This window comes from Schistocerca gregaria, chromosome 6, assembly GCF_023897955.1.
Source record: "Schistocerca gregaria isolate iqSchGreg1 chromosome 6, iqSchGreg1.2, whole genome shotgun sequence".
Taxonomy (NCBI): domain Eukaryota; kingdom Metazoa; phylum Arthropoda; class Insecta; order Orthoptera; family Acrididae; genus Schistocerca; species Schistocerca gregaria.
In genome coordinates this window covers 2251862-2264976 of record NC_064925.1, presented here as the reverse complement: position 1 = coordinate 2264976, position 13115 = coordinate 2251862, and positions in this window count along the sequence as shown.

The following is a 13115-nucleotide window of genomic DNA, read 5'->3' as shown; positions in this document are numbered from 1 at the left end:
ATTTATCGAAACGACTATGTCAGTGCATCATACCCCCAATAAGGGTGATCGCAACCAGACATATTATAGAATTACCATACACCATATCTACTTTTTCACGTCCTCAGTACACAAGCACCCCAAGCTTCACAAATTAAACACCTTTTGTGCTATCATAATATAAACACAAGTCGTCACCTACTCGCATCTAATTCATAAAACAAAAAGATTCCCAAACTCCTCTATTGCCTCTGCTGTCCACCTCTGGAACAAGATGCCCAGCATTCTTTGTGCCATTCGACATCCTGCTAATTTTAAGAAAATTTCAAGAAATTCTTCCTGTCATCCTCATAGCGTTGCGCCAAAATTATGGTATATGGTCAGCTTCCCCTCTGTCAAAAAGTAAAGCCAGTGCTCCTATCTTTACCCATTTATGCCTCTTTCTTTTTTCCTTTCCCTGCAAGTCATGCTCCCTTTTCCTATCTTATATTGTTTAACTGTGTGTTATCATGTTCATCTTTCCCTTCCTTGTCCATTCCTTTCTCCATGGCCATTGCTACTAGCAGTCATAATTAAAAATTTACCTTATTGCAACCTCTAATTATTTGTGTATTATCATATACAAATATAAACTGTGTGTATGTTTTTCTTATCTGTATTACTGTAATTTTTCAAACAATGGAAAATCCAAATTGGAATAGTGACATTATTGTGGAATGGATAGAGTGTACTCACCATATGGCAGAGATGTTGAGTCGCAGACAGGCACAACTGAAAGACGACTCAACCTGTATACTTTTGGCAAAAAGGCCTTCTTCTGAAATAGTCAAAACACACACACACACACACACACACACACACACACACACACACACACACAGCTCATATACACAGGATCACAGACCCTGGACAGCTGCATTTGTGGGATGTATGTGTGTAGCCTTCTGGCCGAAAGCTTACGTGTTTGCTAATATTTTTGTTGCGCCTATCTGCAACTCAACATCTCCATTATTCTAATTTTTATTTCTTCTAAATTTTAGTATAACTTGCTTATTGTAATGCATGAATTTTAAAATACGTAGAACACCTGGTTATGAGTGAGAAGGCCCGATGGCCACAATCTTATCAGGTTAAATAAATCAATAAATAGAAAAAATAAAATGAAATATTTCGAGCATTAGTAAGGGCAACTATTTTTATACTATATGATTTGTGGCATATACATTTCAAAATGAACCTTACCTCTAAATGGTACTAGGGTTTTGCAACATGTATGAAACCCACAACAGCATAATTATCTTGAAAGTTCTTCATTAGCATTTTATAGATGCTATTTAAAGTAGCTACCGGATCAATTGCTTGGCGAATTAAACTTGTAGAAATGTCAACAAATCTTTTATCTCGGCAAGACTGATGCATTATACATGTGAATATTGGTCGTCCTGGCGGGAATGTGTTATAATAATAATAAAAAATATGTATGTGAAATATACATATACATATAGATGGAAAAAAATTTAAAGGATAATACAGTTGTGTTATTGGAAATGTCTGCTTGTACGAATTTAGGCTATCGGACTTTTTCTCTTACATTTCAGTTGTAGATGCAGGCAACCGACTTTAAGGACACCAATGCGTGTCAAATAAATGAAGAAAATCCTCTTTACTTGGTTCCAATTCACTTGAATAAAAATACTTAATATTGTTGTTAAATATACTATTATTCATGGAAACATATGATACATAACACTTGTAATACTTCATACTTAAAGCTGTACATCTTCATCATCTTTTTATATATGAGAGAGTGAGTAACAAAATTATGTACAAAGAAAAATGAATGATGATTTTTTTTCATTTGTCCACACCTTACCACGTATTCATAATTAATGTCTTGCGGATGCTTATGGTCGATCGCTGTTTAATTTTTTTGTTTTTAATAAATTTTAAATTTATTATATATGGGGGGAGGGGGGAGATTTTTCACCATCTACTTATACAATTGCCCCCACACTATATGTTGACATGATATGGAAACGTACAGAGTTTTTGTATATGCGTAACTTAAATTTATATTCACTGATAGGGGTCGATGCCCTTTATTTGTCAGTTTGTCTTTTATTTAAGGGATTGGATATGTCAGATTGTCCTGTGTATGTTAGAGTTCTACAAAAAATGAAAAGATTATATACATAATATGATAGTCCATTACAAATTTCAATGTAGTGCACTGACAATAATGGTCAGTTTACTTCTGTCTCGCTGCTGGGTTTCAGGCTTGTGCACTAGCAGATTTGGCGGTTAAGAACTGGTCGCTAATGGTCAACATGTTAGTTGCTACTGTTGCATGTGCGTGCACTCGTTTTCTTAGTGTTGATTTCACATTGAGTCACACTTTCACCTGCCTATCACATATTGAAGAATTTTCGTGGCGTTTGTCTTCATTCTGCGTGCAGTGTGTGTGTGCTTATTGTACAAAATCCGACGCTGTGGCAGAAGATCTCCATTTTTATGGCCCAGGCGTCATTATTACCCGCCGTACTTGCATTTTCAGTGGAGAGAACCCTGGCCAACAGCCTCCACCGATGAGGTAACTACTGGCTTGAACAACTACAGTTCAATTATTAATGTATCAAACGTTATGAGCCATGATACTTAGAAATTATTTCGTTGCACATGCATGTTAATGTTACCACACTTGACTGTCTACTTGCTGAAAGACACATATAGCCTTCCAAAACATTGTATACATTACTTGTCTTTAAAGTTCATTCCTTCACATGGAGTTTGGTTTCCAATGAAAATTCATATGGTGTTGAGTTACAACAATATACATAACATGATAGCTTATACCTATGGCTGACATTCTCCATCCATCGCTTATACTATGAACATAAATTTCTTAAGTTTTAATCTGTCATAAATTTTTCATTAACTGAGATCTGTTACTACAGTTATGTCCATTCACATCACATATACAACTTACTTATGTAACACATTGTTATGGTCCAATACAAACATATGATACATTTATACTTAATTTTATAGATAGGCTTTTATCACTTATGGGAGCTCATTTCTTCCTTAGGTAGACAGGGTTTTGTTACCACAGTTTGTTAATTTTAACTTATCTTTGTTCACACCACATGTACAAATTAATTACATAACACATTACTATGATACAATACAAACATACAATACATTTATACTTCATTATATGGATAGGTTTTTATCACTTATGGGAGCTCATTTCTTTCTTAGGGAGAGGAGATAGTAAAACATTCGAAATAGGATTAAGACATTATGCACTGCTGGCCCAACTACTCTTGGCGTCACCTCCTTTGATTGGGAGGGAAGAAAGAAAATACTCATCTACGGGTTCAAGGATTTGTGAGGAAATGTTACTCATACAATTATGGACTACTTGCCAAGGAACTTTTATTTCATGGAAATAATGTGTACTGGCAAATCATTCATATAGTATCATGTTGTTTCTTCATGTGCTACTGCTGTTTATTTCAGTTCACATGTAGCTTAGTGTGAAATATGAATAAGTTTTAACCATTGTAGACTTGTCTTCCTCAAATACCTGGAAATGCCGTTATTCAAGCTTTCATGTGACACAATTAAAATTAACTGTTTTTTTAAATCACATGCTTAAATGTTTATGTATACTCTGCAGCAAATAGGTACTGGTAAACATCTGCAACGAAGCATATTTTCATTTTTCATTTGCCTTATGACCTTGATATAAATATTCTTATAACTGAATTGTTTACTTGAGGGGCAGCCCATTTCTTCATTTGGTACCTGCTACTCTCGACGTAATTGTCTTCTTCTGCACCATGACGATGCACTGGTTGCTGAAAGAAAACAACATAAGATAAGGTGGCCACTGATATATTTGGTCATTACATCCATTAGCAGATATTTCCATACTTTGTCTAAATTCATAGATATTCGTTTTTCCTCTTACCCTTTATGATCATTTACTATGCAAAGAAAATTATTTGCCATTTCTTAAGGTATTTTGTCGTTTCTCCTTACCTTAACATCTCATATATATTTTCATAATGCTTCCTTTTGCTTGTAAATACACTCCTGGAAATGGAAAAAAGAACACATTGACACCGGTGTGTTAGACCCTCGATACTTGCTCCGGGCACTGCGAGAGGGCTGTACAAGCAATGATCACACGCACGGCACAGCGGACACACCAGAAACCGCGGTGTTGGCCGTCGAATGGCGCTAGCTGCGCAGCATTTGTGCACCGCCGCCGTCAGTGTCAGCCAGTTTGTCGTAGCATACGGAGCTCCATCGCAGTCTTTAACACTGGTAGCATGCCGTGACAGCGTGGACGTGAACCGTATGTGCAGTTGACGAACTTTGAGCGAGGGCGTATAGTGGGCATGCGGGAGGCCGGGTGGACGTACCGCGGAATTGCTCAACACATGGGGTGTGAGGTCTCCACAGTACATCGATGTTGTCGCCAGTGGTCGGCGGAAGGTGCACGTGCCCGTCGACCTGGGACCGGACTGCAGCGATGTACTGATGCACGCCAAGACCATAGGATCCTACGCAGTGTCATAGGGGACCGCACCGCCATTTCCCAGCAAATTAGGGACATTGTTGCTCCTGGGGTATCGGCGACGACCATTCGCAACCGTCTCCATGAAGCTGGGCTATGGTCCCGCACACCGTTAGGCCGTCTTCCGCTCACTCCCCAACATCGTGCAGCCCGCCTCCAGTGGTGTCGCGACAGGCGTGAATGGAGGGACGAATGGAGACGTGTCGTCTTCAGTGATGAGAGTCGCTTCTCGCCTTGGTGCCAATGATGGTCGTATGCGTGTTTGGCGCCGTGCAGGTGAACGCCACAATCAGGACTGCATACGACCGATGCACACAGGGCCAACACCCGGCATCATGGTGTGGGGAGCGATCTCCTACACTGGCCGTACACCTCTGGTGATCGTCGAGGGGACACTGAATAGTTTTCGGTACATCCAAACCGTCATCGAACCCATCGTTCTACCATTCCTAGACCGGCAAGGGAACTTGCTGTTCCAATAGGACAATGCACGTCCGCATGTATCCCGTGCCACCCAACGTGCTCTAGAAGGTGTAAGTCAACTACCCTGGCCAGCAAGATCTCCGGATCTGTCCCCCATTGAGCATGTTTGGGACTGGATGAAGCGTCGTCTTACGCGGTCTGCACGTCCAGCACGAGCGCTGGTCCAACTGAGGCGCCAGGTGGAAATGGCATGGCAAGCCGTTCCACAGGACTACATCCAGCATCTCTACGATCGTCTCCATGGGAGAATAGCAGCCTGCATTGCTGCGAAAGGTGAATATACACTGTACTAGTGCCGACATTGTGCATGCTCTGTTGCCTGTGTCTATGTGCCTGTGGTTCTGTCAGTGTGATCATGTGATGTATCTGACCCCAGGAATGTGTCAATAAAGTTTCCCCTTCCTGGGACAATGAATACACAGTGTTCTTATTTCAATTTCCAGGAGTGTATGTTGTATATAGCTTGCTATTTAATTAAATCTCTGTGTACATATATCAATAGGCTCCTTAGTTCTTAGGCAGTATATGTAATTGCGTAGTATTTCCGTTTACTTTGTATTTAAGTTACGTACTTCTACATATCACATTCCTAATTGGTTCCACTTTTTGCCAGTCTGTCTCACATGAGTACAGGTTAATGCCTCCTCTCCTACTACTGACATCAGCGCATATTGTTGAGTGGGAACAGCAGAGCCATGAGCTAAATTTGTTTATACTTTCTCTTTGCATGAGGTGGTGTATTTCTTCTCATTGCTGTTAATTTTATGCTTGCTTGTAGAATTCAAAAGAAGTATTGATGCCTATACACATTACTTTATCTTAAAATATATTCCAGAAGAAAAATTACACTTAGAGTTATGTACACTATGTACAGTTTATCTTGTGATAGAACAGAAACATGCTACCTAGCTTTATCATCCTGTAAAAGCATTTTAAATCTTTGTGAGGATGGAGACCCTTGTTCCTCCCTTTTCCCTCATAGACTAATCTGTACATCCCACAGTATGGTATTTTGGAAATTACATATGGTCCTGAATCGAGTAATTGCCACTTCATATTCAGTCTGCCAAATTTTGTCGATTTAGGGTGCAGCCGTAAGAGGACTCATTCAAAAAATTGTGTAATCTGTTTCAGATTCTTGTTATAATTTCCTTTCTATACTCGGCCCTGTTTTCTAGTGTAACCATGGCTTGTTCGATTTTGTCTTGTAGTGCCACTTCTGTAGTGGGTACCTTTGGTATGGGCAACTCCCACTCATTTGTTGGTGTTGTCCGGAACATCAATTCAATAGGTGTGAAACCTGTTGAAGAATGTGGAAGGTTATCAACAACTTGCATGAAAGGTGTTGTATATGTTACCTATTGGCTGTGTTTGTGATGGGCGTATGTCCTAATAAACCGGTTAAATTCTTTAAAGACGTGTTCTACTGGGCTTGCTTCTGGGTGAAAAAGCTTACTAATATATGCTTTATGCCGTGTGAGGTCATAAATTGTTTCCACTTTTGCCCAACGAAATATGAAGCATTAGCAGTTAGTACTACCTTTGGTTTATCTACTTATCTCGAATAGTCTCCCTCAATTCTTTATCTGATATTTGCGGCTGTAACGTTTTTAATGGTATACATTTTGATATGTTCCGAGAAAATATAATATAGTGCTACTACGTATCTTACTCCTCGTTTACTTCTTGGATATGGACCAGCTATGTTCAGGGATACTATATCTAGAGGTTTTTTTGTAAGTATTGGGTGTAGCTCTGAATATTTTGAGACATTGGACTGTTTTGATTTTTTATTTACTTCACATTTTCTTAATACCTGCAGGAATAGCCTTCTCAAATTTGGAAAATAACAGTGCTGCGATTTTTTCAGTACATTTGCCTACTCCATGAAGTCCCTATACTTAATGTGTGTGTCTTATAAATTCGTCGATATAATCTTCAGGAATACACATATACAACACTGATCAGATTTTTCATGTTTTCTGTGAAATGAAATGCCCTTGTACTCCTGATACCATTTACTTTCATTTCCACCTTCATATTGCTTAAGGTTTCGAATTAGTTTACTCCATTTTCGACCTTACTGTTGTATGATTTTATTTGCTTACAAAACTTATGGTAATCAGACTGCTGTGTTGTACATTGCATTAATAACGTTTTGATTTCTTCATCTTGCTCTGTTAATTCACCAAATTCCTCTAAACCCTGTGGTAACCTAGACAAGGCCTCTGCAGTACCATTTTGACTTCCTTTAACATAAAAGATCTCGAAACTGAATTCTTGTAAATATAGGCACCACCTAGCTAATCTATGGTGCAATAGTTTTAGCCCAAAAAAATATTCAAACCTTTTAAATTCCTATGCAGCTAAACTTTCCAATTCTGACATAGAGTAAGATCTTTCTGCTTCTGATATGTGTGTGACTATCAAAACTGAAGACTCATCTCGCATCTGGAACAAGCACGCTCCAGCCCCTGAGATGAGGCATCTGTGAATAGACAAAAATCCTTGGATATGGCAGGATGGCTACGAGTGTTTGCATTGACTAATGCCTGCTTAATGTTATTGAAGTCCTCATGACACTTATCATCCCATATCTAAGGCCTATTTTTTATGTAACAAGTTGAGCAATGCATCACTGTTGGTCAGTTGCTGTGGTACGAATTTACGGAAAAAAGATGCTAGTCCTAAAAAAAGCTTTTAGTTGTTTTTCATTCCTTGGAGCTGGACAACTGCGTATGGCATCAAGTTTTTTTTCAGATCAGGTAATATACCTAGTTCTGACACATGTCCTAAATATCTGACTTGTTCCCTACCAAAACTAGACTTTTTAAATTGGCTGTTACTCGGTAATCTGCAGATCGTTGAAGCAACTGTTCAATGAGCCTGATATGTTCTAACGAAATGGGTGTGGGTATTAGCATGTTGTCTACATAAACAGTGACTTTGCTAAGCAGTTCTGGTCCTAAAACCCTGTCCAATGCAGATATAAACACGGCTTCGCTAATATTCAGTCCAAAACCTAGAACACGGAATTCGTAACTTCTGCAACCACAAACAAATGCTTCATATTTTCGACTTTCTTCGTGGAGCTTTATTTGCCAGTAGGACACTTGATATCGAGTATACTGAAATATTTTGTATTGTAAAACTTTAGAAGCTGTTCGTCCAAGTTGTCCAGTCTTATGTGTACTGATACAATAATCTTACAGAACGGTCCGGTTTACTTACTGGTAATATAGGACTACAATAGGGTGAAAATGAAAATTGTATAATTCCCCATATAATCATATGAATGATCTCTTCCCTTACTGCCTCTTGTTTTGCTGATAGAATAGGATATGACATTACGCAAAATGTTTTATGTCGATAGTCTTCAAATTTATGTTCATAGTCTTTGATAACTCCTGGCTCCTTACTGAAAACATTTGTGTACTTAAATACCAAGTTAGGAAGTTCTTGTCTTTGCATATCATTTAGTATCTGTGAGTCACTTAGTTTCTGCTCTACCATTTCGTAACTAACCTCAGTGCTTGCTTCTTGTTCAGTATAAGTTTGTTTCTGTCATTTGCAGTTTGAAAGGAATATTGAACTATTACATTTGACTGTGGTTCGTTTTTGTTACTTTCATCAGGTGTTTTGATAGATAGAAGAAACTTGATCCTTTACATAAAAGTGGCATTTACCATTCTGTATGTTCTAAAAATGTCCATGCCAATAAGACAATTAACTATAAGTTTATCAATTATAAGATAACTGCACTTCACTGTAAAATGTTCAGTTTGTGATGGAATAAGTGCCTGACTTTTAACCAATTTAGTCTTACTGCCTGTAGCAGTTTGCACCTTGCAATTTTGGACAGGAAATGTTAGGAATTTGCCTTCTTGAATTCACAGAAAAATGCATTTCACATTACGTTGGTAGTTGAACCTGTATCTAAAATTAACTGTGTGTCAATGTTAAATATTTTCACCTTAATGATTAATTGCACTTGTTTTTCCTGGATATTATTTGTTGTACCTAATGCATGCTGATACAGATCAACCTTGATGTCACCTTGTTTGTCAAACCTTATGAAACTTGTTGGTAGTTTTGATTTACTCCCACTCCCAGAGAGGTCTATAGCCTGGGGCGTAACTACGACCGGTTTGTGTTTTCTGACAGAGTAGTATGACTTCTCCAATTTGTGTCGTTAGCTGCTGTGTCGTTATCTTGCTGCCCAAAGGTCGGCTGCGGTACAGTGCAAGGCATAGCACTGTTACCGCACATTGGCCACTGCTGTGGCTGGCTGTTTCTGTTCATGTTCAGCAAAGGGCCTTGTTATGGAGTATTGGAATTCGCCCTTGCATTGAAATTACTCCTGTTGTTTTGAAAATGTATTTTAAATCGTTTGTTTATTCCTTTCCTGTTACTGTACTCGTTAGCTCTGGGTATGTGTTCTTGCTGTTAGTGTACCATCGGTGCTGTGTGTTTAAATCACGTTTTACTGGCTGATTTACATAACTATGTTGTTGTTGTGCCTTATTTTCTGTTGCTCTATTGGTTTTAGTCGATAGAATCAAGCAATGACAGGAAGTATTGAGTGTCGTGCTCTGGCGTTGTGATTAATTTTACTCTAATGTAAACGACTTTTCAAAATTTTTAACACATCTACCTGTGATATTGGGTTCGTCTAGTAACGTGTCTTGTTCAAGTTTTTTTCATAGTGTCTATGTAGACTACCGTATTTGCCACTGAATGGTGTGGGGCTGAAAACCTCGCCTCTGGGTCTTTCTTACACTGCCTCAGACCAGTGTTTGTCGAGGAAAGCTCGTTCAAATTGGATATAAGTAGCGCAATTTTCAGCCATTTCAGTTGCCCATAAAAGAACGCCACCTTGCGTATATCCCACGACAAATCTGATTTTATCTGCTTCCGTCTAGTTGGGTGGAAATGCATGACGAAAAGCACTGATAAATACTATTGGATTCATTCTTTTACCTTCGGTAGTGAATGTAGGATATTGTCGATGTGTCAGCAAACCTTTGTCTGCAAAAATAGTTGATAGACACGTGGCATTTGCGGTTGTATTTATGTGTAATTCCGGTTGGTAATTGCTCAGGTATTCGAGTTGTGGGTAAGTTTACATTTTGCACTATCCAACTGTCACTGGTACCTGCTGTGGGACTCGTAACAATTTATGGACAAATACCGACAGGTTGTGGCTCGTTCACTGTAGCCTGTGTATTATTTACAAGCATATTTCGAGATCGAGTAATATTTTCTTCTAAAAGATTGTGGATCCTATTTTCTGCAGCTTGTTGGGTAATGTTTACCTTGTTCATTATTTCATTTTCTTTTTTCTGAATAGCCTTTTCTAGTACATCTGGGTACAACTTACAATCTGTTACTAACATCTCTGCAATGGTATTACCCTTATGTAACGTACCTGCTTCAGCTTTATTAATGATATCACGCAGATTTTGATTGATCTTTTCTCTCTCTCCTTCTTAGTACATGCTGAATCAACTTATAATGTTGCTACCACTAAAGTAAGCGCTGCTACAGGTAGAGGCACACCTTGACAGTCTTTATTTAGTTTGTTAACGACAGTGATTACCGTTTTTACTGTCTAACACAACTGGTTTTATGTCGTTTCAATATTTGTGTTTGCATCTGTGATTTTCCTTATCGGTTGCTCTACTCGATCATGAAGGTCGTTAAAAGACTCTACCTTCTGTTTTAACTCCTTAATGTTACTGTTATCCTCAGAAAGTACTTCATACTTAATTTGTTTTTTCATATCATTCAATTTTGTGGCGGTTTCAGTGCAAAAGTTTTTGGCTAAGTCATTGAATTTCTGAGAGCACATGCCTTGCAAATCCTTGAATACTTGTTTTTGTTCTTGTATCATTATATTCAGATCTTGTGTGAGGGTGTTCAGATTTTGTGTCAAATTATCAATTTGGCTACTCATATCTTGTTTCATGGGAAGATCAGTTTGGATTCCATAGAAATGTTGGAACACGTGAGGCAATACTGACCCTACGACTTATCTTAGAAGCTAGATTAAGGAAGGGCAAACCTACGTTTCTAGCATTTGTAGACTTAGAGAAAGCTTTTGACAATGTTGACTGGAATACTCTCTTTCATATTCTAAAGGTGGCAGGGATAAAGTACAGGGAGCGAAAGGCTATTTACAATTTGTACAGAAACCAGATGGCAGTTATAAGAGTTGAGGGGCACGAAAGGGAAGCAGTGGTTGGGAAGGGAGTGAGACAGGGTTGTAGTCTCTCCCCGATGTTATTCAATCTGTATATTGAGCAAGTAGTGAAGGAAACAAAAGAAAAATTCGGAGTAGGTATTAAAATCCATGGAGAAGAAATAAAAACTTTGAGGTTCGCCGATGCCATCGTAATTCTGTCAGACACAGCAAAGGACTTGGAAGAGCAGTTGAACGGAATGGACAGTGTCTTGAAAGGAGGGTATAAGATGAACATCAACAAAAGCAAATTGAGGATGATGGAATGTAGTCGAATTAAGTCAGGTGATGCTGAGGGAATTAGATTAGGAAATGAGATACTTAAAGTAGTAACGGCGTTTTGCTATTTGGGAAGCAAAATAACTCATGATGGTCGAAGTAGAGACGATATAAAATGTATTAACTATATTTTTCTTACTTTTCACTTCTTCTTCCGTGTGTTTTTGCTTTTAGGAAGCTTTAATTGTCGAGTGCTAGTAATAGTGTTCCATAGATTTCGTGTTTGTTTTGAATACAGTCAGAGAGAGTCCCTTTAGTCAGTCATAGTGCCAGTAGTGCTAGTGTTTGTTTTGAATACAGTTCAGAGACAGGTAGTGCTATTTTCATTGTTTTCTACAAGAAGTGGTTAGCAATCACAGTTTAGTCAATAATCAGTCGCCTTTAGTGAATTAGCAGTCTAGTTAAAAGTTGATTAAGTCTCTTCAGTCAATTGATTCCTTAGGATGGATAGTATGTGTGACTGCTGTGTACGGACGCAGGAGGAGCTGGCCACTCTTCGCGAACAGCTGAGCGTGTTGATGGCCGCGGTCAGCCGTCTTCAGGCTGCTGCCTCGGAGTGTAGCGGCAGTGGGGAGTCTGGTGCGTCGCAAGGTACACCGCAGGTGTTACATGCTTCACCCACTGTCCCTGCTGTCGAGACATCTTCGCGGGTACCGGGCGCGGTTGGGCCACCCTCTCCCCAGGGGGAGTGGCGGGTTCAGCGGCGTTCGCAGCGCACGCGGAGGAGGGTCAATGTTGAGGGTGGCCGTGTGGCATCGCCCGCTCTGCCTGTGAGTGGACATGTGGCTGCTCCTTCAGCAAGGTCCGAGCAGGCACACTGGGGGAGGGGTTTATTAGTTATTGGGAGCTCCAACGTTAGGCAGGTGATGGAGCCCCTTAGGGAAATAGCCGAAAGGTCGGGGAAGAAGGCCAGTGTTCACTCTGTCTGCTTGCCGGGGGGTCTCATCCGAGATGTGGAGGAGGCCCTACCGGCGGCGATAGAGAGCACTGGGTGCACCCGACTGCAAATTGTTGCTCATGTCGGCACCAATGACACCTGCCGTCTGGGTTCAGAGGTCATCCTCAGTTCGTACAGGCGGTTGGCGGAGTTGGTGAAGGCGGAAAGCCTCGCTCGCGAGGTGTAGTATCGTTCCCAGAACCGATCGCGGTCCTCTGGTTTGGAGCCGAGTGGAAGGCTTAAACCAGAGGCTCATACGATTTTGCGGAGAGCTAGGGTGCAAATTTCTCGACCTCCGCTATTGGGTGGAGAAATGTAGGGTCCCCCTGAATAGGTCAGGCGTGCACTGCACGCCGGAAGCGGCTACGAGGGTAGCGGAGTACGTGTGGAGTGCACATGCGTTTTTTTTTAGGTTAGTGAATTCCCTCCCTAGGCCCGACAAGACGCCTCCTGAGATGCAGCAAGGCAGGAGTAGGCAAAATGCAACAGGGAATAACAATATTAATGTGCTAATAGTAAACTGCAGGAGCGTCTATAGAAAGGTCCCAGAACTGCTCTCATTAATAAACGGTCACAACGCCCATATAGTACTAGGGACAGAAAGTTGG